Genomic DNA, 24,024 nt, shown 5'->3' with positions numbered 1-24,024 from the left:
TTATATGTCTAGAATTCTGAATCGTGGGATAAATGTTTTAAAACCTTTAATATGGTAGCTAACACTAACTGAGTGCATATTCTGTGGCATTCGTTACCTAAAAAAATCTTCCATATAACAACTCATTTAATCCTTATCAACTCTACAAAGATAAACCATTTTCCACCATTTTATCAATTAACCAAATAAGGTAAATCAAACACCCCACAGTTATATAGGTAGTATTTGATTGAAGATTTAAGGTACTAAATTAGGAACTGTTTTATTTATAATTTATTCATTCATTCATTCATTTTTAAGTTAATTTAAATTCCAGTTAACATACAGTGTAATATTAGTTTCAGTTACAGAATTTAGTGATTCAACACTTACATACAATACCCAGTGCTCATCACAAAGGTGCTCCCAGAATCTCCATCATCTCTTTAACCCATCCCCCCCACCCACCACCATTTTTCCAAAGACAAACAGATGGCCAGCAGACACACAAAAGATGCTCAACATCATTCATCATCAGAGCAATGCAAATCAAAACTACAGGGAGATATCACCTCACACCAGTCAGAATGGCTAAAATTAACAACACAAGAAGCAACAGGTGTTGGCAAGGATGTGGAGAAAGGGGAACTCTCTTACACTATTGGTGGGAATGCAAACTGGTGCAACCACTCTGGAAAACAGTATGGAGGTTTCTCAAAAAGTTAAAAATAATTTTTTTTTTTAAGACTTTATTTGCGAGAGAGACAATGAGAGACAGAGAGCATGAGAGGGAGGAGGGTCAGAGGGAGAAGCAGACTCCCTGCCGAGCAGGGAGCCCGATGCGGGACTCGATCCCAGGACTCCAGGATCATGACCTGAGCCGAAGGCAGTCGCTTAACCAACTGAGCCACCCAGGCGCCCTCAAAAAGTTAAAAATAGAGCTAACCCTATGATCCAGCATTTGAGCTACTAGGTATTTACCCAAAGGATACAAAAATACTAATTCAAAAAGATACATGCACCCTAATGTTCATAGCCACATTATCTACAATAGCCAAATCAGGGGAACAGTCCAAATGTCCATCTACTGATGAATGGTAAAGAAAGTGGTATATATATATATATATATATACACACACACATATACCCAATGTAATATTACTTAGTCATAAAAAATAATGAAATCTTGCCATTTGAAATGATGTGGATGGAGCTAAAGAGTATTATGCTAAGTGAAATAAGTCAGAAAAAGATAAATGCTGTATGATTTCACTCATGTGGAATTTAAGAAATAAAACAAACATAAGGAGGAAAAAAAGAGGCAAACCAAGAAATAAACTCTTAACTGTAGAGAACAAACTGATAGAACTGTGCTATTTAAATTGTATGGTAAAAGTAGAAGATTTTCAGTACTTATCTGCAATAAAATGCAAGTATATATCCCAAATATTTGGGTATGTTTTTGTGGTATTTATCCAGGTTTTTACTCAGCATCATTTTTTCCTATAATAATTATTTTCTTTTTTTAAACATTTATTTATTTTAGAGAGAGAGAGAGAGAGAGCATGAGTGGGAGGGGCATAGGGAGAGGGAAAGAATCTCAAGCTAACTCCATGCTGAGCGCAGAGCCTGACACTGGGCTCAATCACATGACCCTGAGATCATGACCTGAGAAGAACCAAGAGTCGGATGCTTAACTGACTGCACCACCCCTCAATCACATGACCCTGAGATCATGACTTGAGAAGAACCGAGAGTCAGATGCTTAACTGACTGCACCGCCCAGGTGCACCTCCTATTCTAATAAATAAAAATGCACCAAAAATGATGTAAGAGTTTTATCCAGTATATGGTTCCCAAATAAATTACAGAACTTCTAGTTACATGTGTTAAACAATGATTTTTTTGCATAAGTATGTTCCAAAAATTGCATATTCCATACTGATACCAAAAATTCATTAATTGCTTATCTGAAATTCAAATTAAGTGAGTGTCATATATTATTTGCTAAATCTGGCACCCCTATTCCAATTGAATCTTGGACAAACAGACTTAAATATTTATGTAGATGATAATGATATTTAACATTTTGGAGTGTTATTGTTGCCAGGCACTGTGTTAAGTGCTTTTGCATGTTTGAGCTTGTTTCTTCATCACAACATTGATTACCACATGGATCTCCAGTTTTCCTAGTGAGAAACTGATGCTCATAGAAGTCAAGTTAATTCTCTAGATTATGGAAGCAGTAAAAGTGTACCAAGTAAATTGATAGGTGTGAATGCAAACTTAAGACTGGGCTGTAGATATTCAAATCTCATATTAATGGCCACATACTTCTGTAGCCTTATAATGCTCCTCTATTTACACCTAATCGTAGACACAAGTGTGAATCAAGCTGAGTGTGTAGAATTGCCCTACTTTTTCTTCATATCATCTTCAATTTCTTTCATCAGTGTTTTGTAGTTTTCAGAGTACAGGTGTTTCACCTCTTTGGTTAAATTTATTCCGGGGGGGCGCCTGGGTGGCTCAATTGGTTAAGAGTTTGACTTTTGATCTCGGCTTGGGTCGTGATCTCAGCTTTATTCCTAGGTATCTTATTGTTTTTGGTGCAGTTGTAAATGGGACTGATTCTTTAATTTCTCTTTCTGCTGCTTCATTATTGGTGTATGGACAGATTTAGTACAGAAATGGACAGATTTCAGTACATTGATTTTCTATCCTGTGACTTTACTGAATTTGTTTATTTGTTCTAGAGTTTTTGTTGGTCTTTCAGGTTTTCTATATATAGTATCATGTTGTCTGCAAACAGTGCAAGTTTTACTTCTTCCTTTCTGATTTGGATGCCATTTATTTACTTTTGTTGTCTGATTGTTGTGGCTAAGACTTCCAGTACTATGTTAAATAAAAGTAGGTGAGAGTGGACATTCCTGTCTTGTTCTTGACCATAAAGGAAAAGCTCTCAGTTTTTCCCATTGAGTATGATGTCAGCTGTGGGTTTTTCATATATGGCCTTTATTATGTTGAGCTATGGTTCCTCTAAACCTAGTTTGTTCAGAGTTTTTATCATGACTAGATGTTATACTTTTTCAAATGATTTTTCTGCATCTATTGAAATGATCATATGGTTCTTATCCTTTCTTTTATTAATGTGACATATCATTAGATTAATTTGCAAATATTTCTTTTTTTTAATTTTTTTAAAGATTTTATTTATTTATTTGACAGAGAGATAGACAGAAGAGCACAAGCAGAGGGAGTGGCAGAGGGAGAGGGAGAAGCAGGCTCTGCACTGAGCAGGAAACCCGATGCAGGACTCGATCCCAGGACCCTGAGATCATGACCTGAGCTGAAGGCAGATGCTTAACCATCTGAGCCACCCAGGCGCCCAGATTGATTTGCAAATATTGAACCACACATGCAACCCAGGAATAAATCCCACTTGATCATGGTGAATGATTTTTTTTTAATGTATTGTTGAAATGGAAAGACATTCTATGCTCATGGGGTGGGAGAAAAATATTGTTATAATGTCTATACTACCCAAAGAAATCTACACATTTAATGCAATCCCTATCAAAATACCAATAGCATTTTTCACAGAGCTAGAATAAACAATCCTAAAATTTGTATGGAACCACGAAAGATCCCGAATAGCCAAAGCAACCTTGAGAAAGAAAAGCAAAATTGGCGGCATCGCAATTCCAGACTTTAAGATATACTACAGAGCTATGGGAATCAAAACAGTATGTACTGGCACAAAAATAGACACATAGATCAATAGAAGAGAATGGAAAACCCAGAAAGGAACCTACAACTCTATGGTTAATTCATCTTTGACAAAGCAGGAAATAATATCCAATGGGAAGAATGTCTCTTTGACAAATAGTGTTGGGAAAAGTGGACAGCTACATGCAAAAGAATGAAACTGGACCACCTTCTTACACCATACACAAAAATAAATTCAAAATGGATGAAAGACCTAAATGTGAGACCTGAAACCATAAAGATCCTAGAAGAGGACACAGGCAGTAACTTCTTTTACATCAGTAGTAGCAACTTCCTTCTAGGTATGTCTCCTGAGGCAAGGGAAACAAAAGCAAAAATGAATTATATCAAAATAAAAAGCTTAGAATTGGAATTATATCAAAATAAAAAGCTTCAGCACAAGGAAGGAAACAATTAACAAAACTAAAAGACAACCTACAGAATGGGAGAGGTATTTGCAAATGACATACCTGATAAAGGGATAGTATCCAAAATCAGTAAAGAAGATATCAAACTCAACACCCAGAAAATAAATAATCCAATTAAAAAATGGGCAGAAGACATGGATAGACATTTTTCCAAAGAAGACATACAGATGGCCAATAGACACATGAAAAAATGTTCAAGGCCACTGGTCATCAGGGAAATTCAAATCAAAATATAATGAGATATCACCTCACACATGTCAGAATGGCTAAAATTAACAACACAAAAAACAAAAGGTGTTTGTAAGGATGTGGAGAAAGAGGAACCTCTTACACTGTTGGTGGGAGTGCAAACTGGTGCACCACTCTGGAAAACAATGTGGAGGTTTCTCAAACAGTTAAAAATAGAACTACCCTATTATCCAGAATTTGAGCTACTAGGTATTTACACAAGGGACATAAAAATACTAATTCAGAGGGATACATGCACCCCAATTGTTAATAGCAACATTATCTACAATAGCCAAATTATGGAAACAACCCAAGTGTCTATTGACTGATGAATGGATAAAGAGTAAGTGCTATATATATATATATATATATATATGATGTAGTATTAGTCATAAAAGGAATGAAATCATGCCATTTGCAATGATGTGAATGGATATAGAGAGTATATGCTAAGTGAAATAAGTCAGTCAGAGAAAGATAAATACCTATGATTTCAGTCACATGTGTAAGAAACAAAACAAATAAGCGATGAGAAAAAAGAAAGAGGCAAATGAAGAAACAGACTCTTAATTATAGAGAACAAACTGATGGTTACCATAGGGGAAGTGTGTGTGGGAGGATGGGTTAAATAGGTGATCAGGATTAAGAAGTGCACTTTTTGTGATGAGCACCAGGTGTTGTATGGAAGTGTTGGATCACTACAGTGTACACCTGAAACTAATACTACACTGTATGTTAACTAACTGGAATTTAAACAAAAAATAAAAAAAAATGATTGTTCTACTAACCCATAGACTTGTCAATGATAATAACTAACTGATACTGCTGTAAGAAGAGATAATTGGGAGCTGGCCTGTTGCTAATAGTCAGACCTTGTTTTTGAGGAGCTTTCTTGACACCATAGGTAAGCAATCATGTTCACCTGTTGAATAAAAAGTTTCATAGGTCACCAACATCAGATCAGGTCACTCCTTTACTGTGATGAAGTAAAGCTCAAACAAGATGACTTTATTATCTTTTCTGAAAAGTGACAAAAATAAGGTCACTGCATAAATGACAAGGATTAATCCTCCCAACTGATGTGACATCTATTTCTTTACCAAATGTTTGTTTAGCTTCATTCCATTTTTTTTCTGTCTTCTACATAATATCAATGAAGAAACAGAACCATAAAGTTGCCTCCTACTACCTAACAACATCAAACAGGAACAAGATCTTAGAAAGCACTCATTTCAGTGTGAATCCTCTTCTTGAATCCTCATGAAAAATCATCTGTTATTGAGCCTGTTCAATGTTACGCTATCTCACAAGTTACAATAAGCCAATAAACCAAACTTCATGCAACTACAGGTATATTCCTAATGACCTTAGAAAGATGAGCATCAACACTTATCATGGTCTGCTTTTTTTCATTTTAGATTTATTGACAAATATGTACTAATATCTTGGTTTGGCTTGAATTTGTATTTTTCCTTGTTACTAGTGAAGGTGTGAATCTGTTTATATATTTATTGGCCATTTTAATATCCTTTTCATTTCTTGAATAATTTTACTTTGGTTATTAAATTATATGCTATTTATATACATCCAGATTGATTTATTAATATTTATTTTAGAATATTACATCTAGGTATAGGAGACAAGTGGACATCAATTTCTACTATCCCTGATACACTGTTTTTTAGTCCTAACTGGTGGGTCATAATGCTTATCCAATTAGGCATTAGTTCTGAAGGGTGAGAGGCAGTACAGCAAGATTAGAAACACTGAGGCAGACATATGTTCTCATACAACATATTAAGGTCACCTGTATTTTTTGTATTCTAGCCTTGTTTCTGGGTATACCACTGACAATTCTGCTTGCAACCACTGTTCAACATTGGCCTGCAGCATATCATCATTGCCTTTCTCTTTTGCAGGTCAGTTAACACCAAGTTCATGATGGCAAGCTCATGTTCCATGGTCAACTGAGATCTCATGTTAAATTATTCAATACTTATAGGAACCAAGTCCCATGTAAATCACTATTTCTCAAAAGAACAGTGACCTGCTGAGTAAAGGTTTACATCAAGAGTGAAGAGACTGTTTCTATGATTTTGTTCTCAAGGTAAGCTAGTTTCCTTTTATTATTTTAACCTGCCACAAACACTTTAGGTGTATTTAATTAAGTGATCCATAGGATTCAAACACAGAATAGCTTACTCTATCACCAGTTAAAGTTAAGATCTTTCTCTTGCTTTAGAAAACACTAGATTGTGGTAGCTTTTTGATATGGTTGAGAAAATGCACAAACTATTTGGATGTAAGCATTGACTTCAAAATTCAAAATTACCTTAAAGCCACTGTCCCATAATAACTGATTTCATTGTAGTAAATTAGTGAAATCCCAACTTTTCCCAAACAAGAGGATTTTCTGATTATAAAGATAAAATTGATGCTTTGTACTATTTAATCTATTATACAAATTCCTGTTCTGTAAAATAAGGATACTATTTTATCATAGTATTATCAAAGTCATAGTTATTATGAGGATTAAGTGTATAGAAGAACATGTGACACCTGCTAATGGGCTCTGTAAGTGAATCTTCATAATGATAAGGTGCATATCTAATTTTTAGACCTATAGACTTTATGATCAATTAGACCATCTTAGCATGGAATCTGTAGAATTCAGAACCTGTAGTAAAGCTTATTTGTAGACACTTTATTGCAAATAATGATACCATCAAAGAAAGAAGGAGAAAAAAATAAATAAATAGTGGTATGTCACCATGCTGGGTACAGCTTCTCAGTAAAACAAAGCCAGTTGCTTAGGCATTCAATAAATCTTCTATTTGTATAGAACCACTGTGCCTTTGAACAATCTGATGGCAAGAGGTGGAAAGGAAGAGAAAGAAATGTATCCCCTTGCATCTTTTGCCTTTTATTGTTATTGTTGTTATTTAATTTTTCTCTCTTTGGTCAATGTTCATCTATGATGTGTTAACTACTTTATACTTCTAGGTTAGCTTCACTGGGCTTTTCGATCATCCCCTTGGGTAGCCATATTGCTCACCTGAGATGTGACATGTCTTCTGATCCTACAATTAGTAGGTCCTTGGGCCTAGCTGGAGGGAGTACCATGACTTCTAAATCTCTCACTAAGTTTTGCAAGGTAGAACAAAAGGCCCTCCTTCACCTTGGGATATTCTGAGAGAGCTGGTGAGGATCAAAAATTCAGTCATGAAGGCAGGAGGGATGATTTTCTTGAACCAAATGAGGAGACTAGAGAGGCCGAATTATTCAGGGGAGAATCATGACTCGGATACAGTATATCCCTGTTAACACTCAGATCAGTTCACCTTCTCTTCTAGATTTTGAGTGTCTTCTAATAATATGAGAATAACGTGCATACACATATTCCATGATTGAATAAGTGAAAACCCAATCTGAAGGAGGTGGCCAATTACAATATCTTAAAAAGAGTTAAAGTGAGATAGCAACCCAAGCTATGGCCAGTTGCTGAAGTAATCCTAAACCTGTAATTGATATTCATCAGTTTCTCTACTTGACCATGAATTTAGGGTTTCCTTACACTTAGGTGGCATTTCAGATAGTTTTGTTTGCTTGCCTTTGGGTACCGAGCCTTTGAAGCTATACTGTTCTCTGGCAATGAATGCTGTAATTCATTATTCATAATTATAACTTAACATAAAAGCACCAAGACACACACCCCTGAATCCCCTCAGCTTCATATTCCCTCTCGCCCTATCCATTATTTAGTAGTTCTTTCCAACTTTTCATGAAAATCAGAGTCAGTTTTGTGCCAGCATATTGACGTAACCAGTGGCATGAGGAATCCAAAGGTGCCATGTTAGCGTAACAGCTTCACTTCCACATCAGAAAGTTCTGACTTTTTCCATGGACAGAAATGCCCCACATTTCTCAAAAGACTAATAAATAGAACCTGCCAAGGTCTTAGGTTTCTAGGATGGGAAGCAAATTTTCATTAATAGGCCTCTGGGCATTTCGGTGAAAGGAACAAAAATTTTTTCAACCCCTTGATTTCTGGACCCCTTATAATATGGCATTTGAGACTCAACACTGTATTTTGACTGATAGTTCAGGACATACGTTGCAGGTTTTAGGGCCACAGCTGAATCTCTCAAGGTATTTTCTCTTTATTTTTTATTTTTATTTTTTAAAGATTTTATTTATTTATTTGACAGAGAGAGACACAGCAAGAGAGGGAACACAAGCAGGGGGAGTGGGAGAGGGAGAAGCAGGCTTCCTGCCGAGCAGGGAGCCCGATGCGGGGCTCGATCCCGGGACCCTGGGATCATGACCAGAGCCGAAGGCAGACACTTAACGACTGAGCCACCCAGGCGCCCCAAGTTATTTTCTCTTTAATGAGCCATTATACAGGCCTATGTTTTATGGCCAGATGCTTTTCAGTAATGTGATATATGGTAAGATCAGTGAACTATATAACTGATCCCACTGTTGCTCATCCTAAAATGGGTCTCTTGATCTGAATAAGGCATTCTGTAAGCTCTCAGATTATATTGCTCAGAAGGCTTTCTGAGTTATTTTCCTGTAAAATAATGTCAAACTTAGGATTTATAAATAGCACTGCTGATAGATTCGCCATTGAGTAGTGACACAGTTAAGTAATCCTGGGTAAAATGGAGCTCGTGTTAAGACAATACGTTGCCACCATCCCTGCTGTTACAGCCAATCTCTTCATTTGCCTATTTGCAAACATTAGGGATATGGAAGAGAGAGGCTGGCTGACATCACTAGGTCAGTCATGATGTTTACCTGATAGCATTCCCTACATGATGGTCTCTGTGGACATTAACATGAGATACAAAGATCCCAGGATTCAAATAAATAAATAAATAAATAAATAGATAGATAAATAAATAAATAAATAAAATCTTTAAAAAATAAAAATAAAAATTCTTACTGATTCATTTACATCTTTTCCCAAGTTTCTTTTTTCTAATATTCCAGGCCCATATTATCCACATCCTATGCTCTCCAGGTTATTATTTTCCCCTCTAGTGAGATATCAATATTAAACATGCATTGGGCCACTTCTCCCTACAATTTGAATGGCCAGTGAAATGTATTGCTTACACTCTGCCCACTGAAAAAATTTTTCTTTACCACAGTTCTTCAGAGTTTATCCTGAATGGAATGGAATGCAACTACAATCCACTTTGGGCTACCATTGCTGTATTTGATGTTTTGTATGTGAACTAGGCCCACGTCTTTTCCTCCCCCTCAGTGGGTTAAAGGAAATATTCCACAAAGCAGTAGATGAGAATTGAAGGACAGATCTTGGTACAAAAGTAATAAGTAAGCTGGGAATCTGAGCCTCATTTTTCTACATCTACGTAAGGCCAGTCTCAAATGTACCACTTCCATGGTATGGTGGATTTCCACCATGCTTGCCTAAAATTATGAATCAGTGGTTCAATAATAGTGCCACAATGCGAAGCTGTAGTTACTTAATCAATACATGTCCCATGATCAAACACACAATCTCTACCAAGTCCCAATGTCATAGGAACCGTTTATAAAAAGGACATTTGTTTTTTTGCCACAGAAGGCATGGTCTTGCTGTGGCACTAAGAGCCTGAGAGGCTAGCCTCCTAATAGTTTAACACAAAATCCACACAGTGTGAATATCAGCAAAATACATCTATGTCACCTTAGTTCTTTTGGATGCCTGGTCCTAAAGTAAGCAGCATGTTCTGCAGCCTGTTCTTACTACAGAGAACTCTTTTGCTCTAGATCACATTCTGAACTAGCAGAATTTCTATTCACCTATTTAATAGGTCAGGATAATAGACTCATGTATGGTATATATGTCTCTAAAATCCAAGGAGATTTATTAAGTATCTGTTTCACAGTAGTAGAAGTCAGTTTCTTGAGAGTAGAAAGAGCTTTATATTAAAGAGGATGTCCAAAATTATCCAAAATTCTATACCTACAGAAATTTCATTAATTTGCAATCATTTAAAACTTTTTTGAGATCATCTTGACTTGACATTCTAATAAGCATGTTGTTTACTAGAGAATTTAGGGTTCTTGCCACTTGCTATTCATCTGATCAAAAATAGCATAATGTCATTAACACAAAGTATCAGTATGATCAAGAACCCTACATAATATAGAATGTATCATGTCCAAGAACAGAAGAGCAAACAGAGCCCTGCAGCCAGCCAGGGCACTGAAAATGCACTACTACTAAATTCCCTATAATATTACATTATAATATTATATAATATAATATATGTAAAACAATATAATATTACATATATATATATATATATCTTTTTTTTTTTTTTTTTTTTTGGAGAGAGAGAAAGAGCACACGGGCAAGCCAGATGAGAGGGACAGAAGGAGAGGGAGAGAGACAATCTTAAGCAGGCTCCATGCTCATGACCCTGAGATCATGACCTGAGCTGAAATCAAGAGTTGGAGGCTTAACTGACTGAGCCACCCAGGTGCCCCCAATTTTTTTTTATCCTTCTTGTTAAAAGGGATTAAGAAAAAAGCATACAGCAAACTCAAAGCTACATACAAGATGTCAGAATCTGTACTGATCCGCTCCATATAAAATATAACATCTGCTACAACTGCTTTCCATAGAGGGTCAGATAGTGAATTAAAGGGAGCAATGATGGGGGTACCTGGGTGGCTCAGTCGGTTGTGTCTGCCTTGGTCTCAGGTCATGATCCCGTGGTCCTGGGATTGAGCCCGTATCAGGCTCCCTGCTCAGTGGAGAGTCTGCTTCTCCCTCTCCCTCTGCCCCTCCTCATGCTCTCTCTCTCTCAAATGATGGATACAAGTCTCTCTGCATCTTTAAAATCCTTTTATGTTTTCTCTGTAAATATTTCTAGAATGTGGTTTTGCTTTGGATAAAATACCTTGGCCAGAGGATTAGTAGTTTTAGGGGGTTTCTTCTAGGGCTTCCTAACACAAAGATCCAATCTGAGAACCAATGTGAGGCTTCTCTCAATTGTGAAGTATATCTATTTCAGGTAGACACTCAAGTACTGGAAAATACATTGTGCAAGAACACATTAGACATCCTATGTGATAAACTTAGTCCAAACCATTTATTACTTGATGTTCATATAACAGTCAATCCAGAAGATTACTTTAGCATTTCATGTAACTTGGTTTCCATGTCAACTCAAATATTATACCTGAAAAAAAAAAAAAGTTCTAGTGATTGTCCTTTTTCTGGTACACAGTTGTACTGGCAAATGACAAAAGCCCCTTTTGGAGAAGAATTGGAGGTATGTATAGTGGCACTGACCTTCCCCCCATTTCAAGCAATGGAAAATGACTTAGGTTTGGAAGCCTTGTGAAGCAGTATTATTTACTACCATGATGGATTAGATCAGCCTTCTGCTCACCAGCTTTTCTGACCTGCCATCCTTACCCCTTAGAATACTTTTTCTATTAGATACCTTCAGAATAAAGCATGTTGATTGACACTCCTGCCTTGATAGCCATTATGGAAATATTCATCTTCCATTGATATTTATGTGCTGGGGCCTGGACTGTGACATTCTAGAATCCCATCACTCTCATTGGTATTTGGGACACCAGTTCCATACAACATCTCTTAGTGTTATATGAAACTTATAGTACATAATTAGTATCTAACTTCTCAAAGCTAATGTATTATACCACACTTTACAACGTATTCCTTATTGTCTTAAGGAAGTGAATACTTTTTGGTTCTCCCAGGAAACATAAAGTAGAACCTGTCATGGGATGAACTGTGTCTCCCTAAAATTCATATATTAGTCTTCATATCTAGTACCTCAGAGTATGACTTTATTTAAAGGGTCTTTAAAGAGATAAGTAAGTGAAATGAAGTGATTAGAGTGGATCCCATCCCATATGACCGGTTTCATCATAAAAAGAAGAAATTTGGATACAGTTACAGAGGAAAGACCATGTGAAGAAAATACAAGAAGAAGTTGGCCATGCACAAATCAAGGAAAGAGGCCTCAGAAGAATTCAACTTTGCCAACATCCTGATCTCAGACTTCCAGCCTCCAGAACAGTGAGGTAATAAATTTCTGTTGTTTAGCCACCCAGTCTGTAGTTCTTTGTTATGGTTTCTCTTAAAAACTAATATAGCAGTCACATTTTAGTTAGAAATCTATTTTAAGAGATCCACGTACACCACATCTATATACATTTGAGCAACAATATCTCTTCACTGAATTATCCAAATGCAAACTCAGTATTTCCACAGGGAGTTCTACATTTTCTTAAATTTAACACATGAAAAACCAAACTTCTTATATTTTGTGAAAATAACGTCATTTTAATCTCCCACTCAAAACTATTGACAAATCAACCCCTTCTAATTGTTCTTGCAAAAAGTTGTCAAACTTGACACTTTGATAGGAGTAAACTGACTTAGGGGGAGTAAAACAGAAGATGAAGTCACTGAAATAGGAAATAGCATGGAACGAAATTTATTGTGTAGTTTGTAAGTTTACTGTAATGATTCCAGCATGAAATGAGATGGGAAGACAGTAGATAATTACAAGCATAGGAGTGATATGATCTGCCTTAAGTTTTAAGATTATACTATCTACTGCATTAAGAATAAATGAAAGAAGAGCAACCAGGAAAAACAGATACGGTAAGAGGATTATTGCAAAGTTATAGGATAAAAATGATGGTGGGTTGGGGCAGGTTAGTAGTATTGGAGGTGGTAATTGCTTCTTAATTTTTTTTTTAATATTTGCCACCTACTTTTCTTTTTTTTTTTTAAGATTTTATTTATTTAGGGACACCTGGGTGGCTCAGTCGGTTAAGCGTCTGCCTTCAGCTCAGGTCATGATCCCAGGGTCCTGGGATCGAGTCCCGCATCAGGCTCCCCGCTCTACGGGGAGCCTGCCTCTCTCTCTCTCTATCTCTCATATAATCTTTAAGATTTTATTTATTTATTCGAGAGAGAGAGAGCGATCGTGAGGGGTGGGAGTGGCAGAGGGAGAGGGAGAAGCAGGCTCCTTGCTGAGCAGGGAGCCTGACTCGGGCTCGATGCCAGAACCCTGAGATCATGACCTGAGCCGAAGGCAGCCGCTTAACCAGCTGAGCCACCCAAGTGCCCCAACTACCTACTTTTCTTAACTCCTACATCAATTATATGTTTGTCAAAATTATTTTGAGAGGAATAATATTTAAATGATTTAACTTCTGATAAATAGTTAATTGTCATTATATAAATTAGTTTACTGTGTGATAAATGTGTTAGGTACTTGGATTTTAATCAAAGAGCTATTGAACAAATACATAGTTCCTTTGAGAAAGTAGTAGAATGCACATGTAGATTTACTTATTTTTTCATCACATTTGAAATCTCCCTGTCAATTCAATGGTTTTAGATTATCATTTGTTCTGACAAAGTATATATTATATATGTTAAAATTCATATATAAATATACTTTTGTAAACTCCCCATCTTGGTATTTGCCCCTACTTGCTACCCTTAGCATACCCTGTGGGGATGAAAGATTTTTCATTTAAATGGTCCAGTAGAAAATCTTATGTAAAATTTTCAGATCTGCTAAAGAAAGCCTTTGATAGTAGAGGTGATTTAAATTAGTGCTAATTTAGAACCCTTTTGAGAATATTTCCCTGTCAGCTCAGTGCTTAACGTGGAGCTAATTAGAGCTATTTTGCCCACAAACGGTGATTGTTAAGTCCAGCAACAGCACACACTGAATGATTAAAGTGCCTCAGGAACAGAAATAGAAATGCAATTTTCATTAGAGTGTATTTTCTTTTCTGCTTTTGACCTCATAGATTCAAGTTTTGAAAGAATAATACCTCTTATTAAAGCTACTGGGCAGGGAAAAATGACTTGCCTCACTTCTAAAAAAAGGATAATAAGTAACTGTATATTTCTCTGATGGAGATGATGTATTTTATAAGACATACTCATTTAGGGCGCCTGGGTGGCTCAGTTGGTTAAGCGACTGCCTTCAGCTCAGGTCATGGTCCCAGGGTCCTGGGATCGAGCCCCGCATCAGGCTCCCTGCTCTGCGGGAAGCCTGCTTCTCCCTCTCCCACTCCCCCTGCTTGTGTTCCCTCTCTCGCTGTCTCTCTCTCTGTCAAATAAATAAATAAAATCTTAAAAAAAAAAAAGACATATTCATTTAAATGAAACTATATATATTCATATTTTACTGTTAATTTATCATTGCAATTTTAAGGGGAATGAAATAACTACGGCTTGTTTTTTTTAACCACCTTGGATTTTTTTTAACTGAGTTGAAATTCACATAACATTTTAAAGTGGACAATTCAGTAGTATGTCACACATTCGCAGTATTATGCTGAAACCATATCTCTTTAGTTTTAAAATTTGTCACTCCAGACTCATTAAGTAATCTTCACTGTGACTTTCTATACCTAAGTGAAGCGACTATCTCTTTTGGAAATTTTAATCAGCATCAACATTTGTAAGAATTGGAGAACACCTATTTGTCAGGATAGATTCCATTTTTTTGGTCTAGAATTCAGGACAGATATATTCCTGGAGTCAAAGAAGAGCTTTAACTTCTGACAATGGTGAATCTATGAATTTCTTATCTCTCCTGTGCTGCTTCCTTCTCTGTGAAGAAAAATTGCAACCCTTTGGCCTTCAGTAATATGCAGAATTTTTTGCCCTTGAATTAAACACCCTTGAGGTTTTTGTAATTTTCATACCATTAAGGTTAATTTGGATTAAAGAGGAATTTCAAAGCATTCGTTCTATTTAGAGGAACCAGGTTGAGATACAGAGGCATATCTAATAGAAGGGTTACGGCTACCTTTCTCACTGTCACCTTTCTGCCAGTTCCAAGAACATTTTTGGATGGGGGCTTGGGGTTGGATTTAGCTGCTATGTTTTACTTTATTTACGAATAGCCTTCCTGAAACACATAGCCCACTGAAGCTGTCAGTTTGTTTAGAATAGCTTCCAGGGCGCCTGGGTGGCTCAGTTGGTTAGGTGACTGCTTTCGGCTCAGGTCATGATCCTGAAGTCCCGGGATTGAGTCCCACATCGGGCTCCCTGCTCAGCAGGGAGTCTGCTTCTCCCTCTGACCCTCCCCTCTCTCATGTGCTCTCTCATTCTCTCTCTCTCAAATAAATAAATAAAATCTTAAAAAAAAATAGAAAGCTTCCAACCTGCTATGCAGCTTGCTTTCTTCCTTTTGCACATTTTGACTTCAATTTCCCTTTCTTAAGTTTGTTGCTGGAATGAGTATTCTTAGCTTCAGACCTCTTAGTATATAGCTTCTCCATTTTCTTATATCTTACAAGATGGGAGATGGTATCTTTCAATAACTGCAAATTTTTAATCTTAGTTTGACCCAGTTATGAATAATTGTTACAGTTAGTGCTTTTCTTTGTTTTATGCAATAAATCTTCCTTATATGAGGTCATGAAGATATTTGAATACATTTGCTTAAAACTTTACAATGCTAAATGCATTGTCTCCTAATCTCTCAAGATGGACAGTTTTACCTTCATTGGTCACAGTTGACCTACCTGCAAAGCAGATATAACAATAGAATGAACTAGTGAATTTATTGTGGAGCTCTTGTGGTTTAATGCATGCAAAAATGATTACAACAATGACTGGCAAAATGTGCTCTCTTTATTATTACTAGAATGATTCAACTTATTTGTCCTGATTGGGATGACTGATTGATTCATTTTAATGGCTTTTTTTTTTGTGCACCTTTTATTTTTAACTAATATCTACCTTTAAAAGTTTGCATATATATTACCTATACTTATATATCAATGTAGACCTTATTCTACTAAGATGCAATCTTCCTTATAATGTTCATACTTAATTTGCAAATAAAATTTAGTAGTTTGTTAATAATTCTGGTGCCATGCTATAGTTAGTTTCATATTCTTTCTTCTTCCATATTATATATTGTTTTTAATATAAGAAAATAATCATTCTCTTAGTAGATTACAAGGTTATATTTTGCCATGATTAGATTAGTAAAATATTCCTAGATTCACTGACTACTGCTGTTTTCTCTCAATGGGTTTTACATTGGCATGCAGATTTGAATGTTTTTAGGCTTTATTAAACGGTGGTGAAAGTATCAGCCTCTAAAGGCAAAGTGAATGGTTTAAACACTAGCTTACATCACTTATAAGCTGTGTTCCCTATGTCCTAGGAAGATATTTAATTTCCTAAATTTTGTTATTTTGTTATCCTCATTTGGAAATTAGTAATAATGTTTTGTTTATGATTCTTTTTTAACTCACTAGTATATTATTTTTTAATTTAATCCCAGCATACTTAACATACAGTGTTATATTAGTTTCAGTTATACAATATAGTGATTCAACAATTCTATATATTACTCAGTGTTTATCATGATAAGTGTACTCTTAATCCCCTTCACCTATTTCATGCATTTCCCCCACCTGCCTCCCCTTTGGTAACCATTAGTTTGTTCTCTATAGTTAGGAGTTTGGTTTTTGGTTTGACTCTTTTTTCTTTATTTGTTTCTTAAATTCCACATATGAGTGAAATCATATGGTATTTGTCTTTCTTTGACTGACTTATTTCACTTAGTACTATACCCTCTAGCTCCATGTATGTTGTTGCACATGGCAACATTTCATTCTTTTTTATGGCTGAGTATATACTTACCTCTTCTTTATATGTTTGTTTATTGATGGACACTTGGGCTTCTTCCATAATTTGCCTATTGTAAATAAGGTTGCAATAAACATACTTCTTTTTTTTTTTAAGATTTTATTTATTTATTTGACAGAGAGATAGAGAGCACAAGTAGGCAGAGAGAGAGGGAGAAGCAGACTCTCCACTGAGCAGGGAGCCTGATGCGGGGCTCGATCCCAGGACCCCGGAATCATGACCTGAGCCGAAGGCAGCCGCTTAACTGACTGAGCCACCCAGGCGCCCCTAAACATACTTCTTTTTTAATTACTGTTTTCATATTCCTTGGGTAAATACCCGGTAATAGAATTACTGGATCATATGGTAATTCTATTTTTTATTTTCTGCGGAATCTCCATACTGTTTTGTACAGTGGATGGACTAGTTTGCATTCCTACCAACAGTGCATGAAGGTTCCTTTTTCTCCACATCATTGACACTTGTTTCTTGTGTTTTTTACTTTAACCATTCTGACAGGTGTGAGGTGATGTCTCATATTGGTTTTGATTTGCATTTCCTTGATGATGAATATTATATATATTATTTTATAGACACATACATACATACACACACACACACAAACACACACATACCTGCAATCTTCTTTATCCATTCATCAGTCTATAGACATTTGGGCTCTTTACATAATTTGGCTATTGTTGATAATGCTGCTATAAACATCGGGGTCCGTGTATCCCTTCCAATCAGTATTTTTGTATCCTTTGAGTAAATACTTAGTAGCTCAAATGCTGGATCATAGGGAAGTTCTATTTTTAACTTTTTGAGAAACCTCCATACTGTTTTTTCCAGAGTGGCTGCACTGTTTGCATTCCCACATCATCCCCAACACCTGTTGTTTCTTGTGTTGCTGATTTTAGCTGTCCTGACAGGTGTGAGTTGGTATCTCAGTGTAGTTTTGACTTGTATTTCCCTGATGAGTGATGTTGAGCATCTTTTCATGTGTCTGTTAGCCTTCTGTATGTGTCTTTTGGAAAAATATCTATTCATATTGTCTGCCCATTGTTTTAACTAGATTATTTGTTTTTTGGGTGTTGAGTTTGATAAGATCTTTATAGATTTTGGATACTAAACCTTTATCAGATACATCATTTGCAGATATCTTCTCCCATTTTGAAGGTTACCCTTTAGTTTTGTTGAATGTTTTCTTCACTGTGCAGAAATTTTCTATATTGATGAAGTCGCAATAGTTCATTTTTGCTTTTGTTTACCTTGCCTCAGGAGACATCTAGAAAAATATAGCTACCACCAATGTCGGACAAATTACTCTCTGTGCTCTCATCTAGGATATTTATGGTTTCATTTAGGTATTTAATTCATTTTGAGTTTATTTTTGTGTATGGTGTGAGAACGTGGCCCAGTTTCATTCTTTCACATGTAGCTGTCCACTTTTCCCAGTGCTGTTGAAGAGACTTTTTCCTGTTGAGTATTCTTGCCTCCTTTGTTGTAGATTAAATGACCATATAATCATGGGCTTATTTCTGAGCTCTCTATTCTGTTCCATTGATCTATGTGTCTGTTTTGTGCCAATACCATACTGTTTTTGATTATTACAGCTTTGTAGTATATCTCGAAATCTGGGATTGTGATACCTCCAGTTTTGTTTTTCTCTTTCAAGATAGCTTTCGCTATTTGGGGTCTTTTGTGGCTGCATACAAATTTTAGGATTATTTATTCTAGTTCTCTGAAAACTGTTGTTGCTATTTTGATAGGGATTGCATTGAATCTGTAGATTGCTTTAGGTAGTACAGACATTTTAACAATAATGTGTCTTCCAAACCTGAGCATGAAATATCTTGCTATTTGTTTGTGTCATCTTCAGTTTCTTTCATCAGTGCTATACAGTTTTGAGAGTACAGGTGTTTCATCTCTTTGATTAGGTTCATTCCTAAATTTTCCATTATTTTGGTGCAGTTGAAATGGGATTTTCTTAAATTTTCTTTCTGCTACTTCATTATTAGTGTCTAGAAATCCAATGAATTTCTGTATATTGATTTTCTCTTTTTTTAAGATTTTATTTATTTATTTGACAGAGAGAGATATAGCCAGAGAGGGAACACAAGCAGGGGGAATGGGAGAGGGAGAAGCAGGCTTCCCGCTGAGCAGGGAGCCTGATGTGGGGCTCGATCCCAGAACCGTCAGATCACGACCTGAGCCGAAGGCAGACGCTTAATGACTGAACCACCCAGGCGCCCTGTATATTGATTTTCTATCCTGAAACATTACTGAATTCATTTATCAGCTCTAGTAGTTTTTTGGTGTAATCTTTCAGGTTTTCTATATATGGTATCATGTCATCTGAAAATAGTGAAAGTTTATCAGTTTTATTGACCCTTTCAAAGAACCAGCTTCTGGTTTCATGATCTGTTCTGTTGTTTTTTAGTTTCAACTTAATTTATTTCTAATTTTTATTAATTCCTTCTAATGGATTTGAGTTTTGTTTGTTGTTATTTTTCTAGCTCCTTTAGATGTAAGATTAAGTTGTTTGTTTCAAATTGTTATTGCTTTTTGAGGTAGACCTCTATTGCTAAAAACTGCACTTCTAGAACAGCTTTTTCTGCAAAGATGTTGGACCATCATATTTTCTTCCAGTTCAGTTTTGGTTGTTTATAAGTTCCCAGGAATGCATCCATTTCTTCCAGATTGCCTAATTTGTTGACATATAGTTACTTATAATATATTCTTAAAATTGTCTGTATTTCCTTGGTGTTGGTCATGATCTCTTCCCTCTCATTCATGATTTTATTAATTTGGGTCCTTTCTCTTTTCTTTTGGATAAGTCTGGCCAGAGGTTTATAGATCTTATTCTTTCAAAGAACCAGCTTCTAGTTTCATTGATCTGTTCTACTGTTCTGCTTTCTATTCCATTGATTTCTGCTATAATTTTTATTTATTTATCTTCTCCTTCTTGGTTTAGGCTTTATTTGCTGTTCTTTCTCCAGGTCCTCTAGGTGTAAGGTTAACTTGCTTATTTGAGATTTTTCTGATTTGTTTAGAGAGTCTTGTCTAGCAATCTACTTCCCTCTTAGAACCATCTTTGCTGCATCCCAAAGGTTTTGAACAGATGTGTTTTCATTCTCCTTAGTATCCATGAATTTTAAAAATTCTTCTTAATTTCCTGGTTGACCCATTCATTCGTTAGCAGGATGCTCTTTAATCTCCAAGTGTTTGAGTTCCTTCCAAATTTCCTCTTGTGATTGAGTTCAAGTTTCAAAACATTGTGGTCTGAAAATATGCAAGGAATATTCTCAGTCTTTTGGTATCAATTGAGACCTGATTTGTGACTCAGTATATGATCTGGAGAATGTTCCATGTGCACTTGAGAAAAATGTATATTCTGCTGCTTTAGGGTGGAATGCTCTGTATATATCTGTGAAGTCCATCTGGTCTAGTATGTCATTCAAAGCCCTTGTTTCCTTGTTGATCTTCTGCTTAGATGATCTGTCCATTGCTATGAGTGGGGTGTTGAAGTCCCCTACAATTAGTGTATTATTATCAATGTGTTTCTTTACTTTGGTTATTGATTGGTTTATATAATTGGCTGCTCCCATGTTGGGGGCATAAGTATTTATAATTGTTAGATCTTCTTGTTGGATAGACCCTTTAAGTATGATACAGTGTCCCTCTTCAACTCTTACTAGAGTCTTTGGTTTAAAATCTAGTTTGTCTGATATGAGGATTGCTACCGAGCTTTCTTCTGAGGTCAATTAGCATAGTAAATGGTTCTCTACCCCCTCAGCTTCAGTCTTGAGGTGTCTTTAGGTCTAAAATGAGTCTCTTGTAGATAGAATATGAATGGGTCTTCCTTTTTTATCCAATCTGATACCCTGTATCTTTTGATTGAAGCATTTAGCCCATTTACATTCAAAGTAACTATTGAAAGATATGAATTTAGTGTCATTGTATTGCCTGTAAAGTCCCTGTTTCTGTAGATTGTCTCTGTTTCTTTCTGGTTTATGTTACTCTTGGGATCTCTTCACTTACAGGATCCCCCTTAATATTTCTTGCAGGGCTGGCTTGGTGGTCACATTCTTTCAGCTTCTGTCTGCCCTGGAAGCTCTTTATCTCTCCTTCCATTCTGAATGAAGCCTTCCTGGATAAAGAATTCTTGGCTGCATGTTCTTCTCATTTAGTACCCTCAATGTATCATGCCAGCCCTTTCTGGCCTGCCTGATTTCTGTGGATAGGTCTGATGTTAGTCTGATATTCCTCCTGTCCTGAGCTGCTTTCAGGATAGTCTCGTTTTCTCTAAAATTTGCAGGCTTTCACTATTATATGTCAGGGTGTTGATCTATTTTTATTGATTTTTGGGAAGGGTCCTCTCTGCCTCTTGGATATGAATGCTTGTTTCCTTCCCCAGATTATGGAAGTTTTCAGGTATGATTTGCTCAAGTATACCTTCTGGCCCTCTTTCTCTCTCTTTCCCTTCAGGCACACCAATAATTCTGACAGTTGTTCATTTCAGGGCATCATTAAATTCTCAAAGCATTTCTTCATGGGCTCTGAGTTGTCTTTCTCTTTTCCTCAACTTTTGTCCTTTCCATCAGCCTGTCTTCTAAATCACTTACTCTCTCTTCTACCTCATTCACCCTAGCTGTTAGAGCATCCAATTTAGACTGCATCTCAGTTTTAGCGTTTTTAAGTTTGGCGATTAGATCTCATTTCTGCATGTAGAGATTGTCTACTGTCTTTTATGCTTTTTTCAAGCCCAGCTGTTAACTTTATAATTCCTATCCTGAATTCCATCTCTACATCTTACTTACATCCATATCAATTAGCTCTGTGGCAGAGAACATCACCTCTGTTTTTTTCTTTTCTTGTAAATTCCTCCTTCTAGTTATTTTACCCAGAGAAAAATGGGTGAGCGAGTGAGCAGAGTTCAAAATATCAACCATGACCCAAACTAAATACACCCTACACAAATCCAAAGTGGTCAGAAACAACAACAGAAAAGCAAACAAAAACAAAACAAAAAAGGGGTGAGGGGAGAGACTATAATCTCTAAGTGTGAACAAAACAGGGCGATCCACTTGTTCCTGAGTAAATTTTGGTCTGTGTATTAGAAGACACTACATCGCAAAATTGTAAAGAAAGCAAAACTTATATATATACAAAAATAAAATTAAATAGAGTGAAAAAGGGACTAAAATGAAGCATATATCTATAAAATATAGATGCAGAAAATACAAGTTAAAAAGCGACTTAACATAATTAAGTAAAATAAGAAATAAGTTGAAACAGGAAAAAGGTAAAAAAAAAAAGAAATGGAAAATTTTAGACTGAAAGATAAACGAATCATGAGGAAAAACCTTGAGCTTGGGCTCAATATACTGTTTTCCCCTGGAGCTGGAGTTTTACAGCCTTGTGGGATCCATAAACTAGTTGTTCACCTGTTCTTCCAGTCGGTCTTCTGTGGGAGGGACCCGCTGTGCTGCTTCTCAGGTGTCTTTGCCTTGGCAGAGTTGCAACTCCCCTTGCCAGGGGGCTGGGCTCAGTGTAAGCTGGTCCTCCATGTGGCTTTTGTTCCCTGGAGGCTTTCCCCTCCTCTTTAAAGGATCAGAAAATAGATGAAAGGAGGTCCCCTACTATTCCACAATCTTGCCTCCTCCAGACAATCATGTTTTCATTTTCCTTTATCTCCATGTGTTTTTTGATTTCCTCCAATGAATGGACTCATTCATTGTTTAGTAGCATGTTATTTAATGTCCATATATTTGTGTTTTTTCAAGTTTTTTTCTCTTGTGATTGATTTCTAGTTTCATATCATTGCATAGAAAAGATTCATGGTATGACTGCAATCTTTTTTAATTTGTTGAGACTTGTTTTGTGGCCTAACATGTGATCTATTCTGGAGAACATTCAATGTACACTAGAAAAGAATGCGTATTCTGCTGTTTTAGTATGAAATGTTCTGAATATAACTGTTAGATCCCTCTGGTACACTGTTTCATTCAAAGCCACTGTTTCCTTGTTGATTTTCTGTTTGGATAATCTATCCATTGACTTAAGTAGGATATTAAAGTCCCCTACTATTACTGTATTACTATAAGCTATTTTGTTTATGTTTGTATTAGTGGCTTTATGTGTTTGGGTGCTTATGTGTTAGGTGCATAAATATTTACAATTGTTATAATCTTCTTGTTAGATTACTCCCTTTATGATTATATATTGTTCTTGTTTGTCTTATTACAGTCTTTGTTTTAAAGTCCATTTTGTCCTGTGTAAGTATTGCTACCCCAGCTTTCTTTCACTTCCATTTGCGTGATAAGTACTTTTACGCCCCTTTGCTTTCAATCTTTATGTGTCTTTCTAACTGCAACGAGTCTTTTGTAGGCAGTATATAGATGAGTCTTTTTTTTTTTTTTATCCATTCCATCACCCTATGTCTTAATTAGAGCATTTGGTGCATTTACATTCAAAATATTTATTGATAAATATGTACTTACTGTTATTTTGTTCCTTGTTTTATGGTTGTTGGTGTAGTTCTTCTCTGTTCCTTTCTTCTCTTGCTTTCTTCTGTCACGGTTTCCTGGCTTTGTTTAGTGAACTACTTGAATTCCTTTCTCTTTATTTTTTTGCATATCTATCACCAGTTTTTGGTTTGTGGTTACCATTAGGTTTATATATAACATCTTATGCATATATCAGTCTATATTAAGTTAATGATAACTATATTAAGTTTGAACCCATTCTTTACTCCTCTCCTTGCCACATTTTAGGTGTATGGTGTCATACTTTACATCCTTTAATTTTATGAGTCCCTGGACTGATTTTTTTATAGATATACTTAATTTTACTGCTTTTTGATACCTACTTTTCTTACTTCTACTTATGATCTTTCCTTTCTACTCAGTGTCCCCTTTAGGATTTCTTGTAGGGCTTTTT

The sequence above is a fragment of the Mirounga angustirostris genome, unplaced genomic scaffold, assembly GCF_029215605.1.
Source record: "Mirounga angustirostris isolate CCGP_5_RB_7025 unplaced genomic scaffold, mMirAng1.0.hap1 SCAF_3, whole genome shotgun sequence".
Classification (NCBI taxonomy): Eukaryota; Metazoa; Chordata; class Mammalia; order Carnivora; family Phocidae; genus Mirounga; species Mirounga angustirostris.
Note: the sequence above shows the minus strand (reverse complement) of the source record.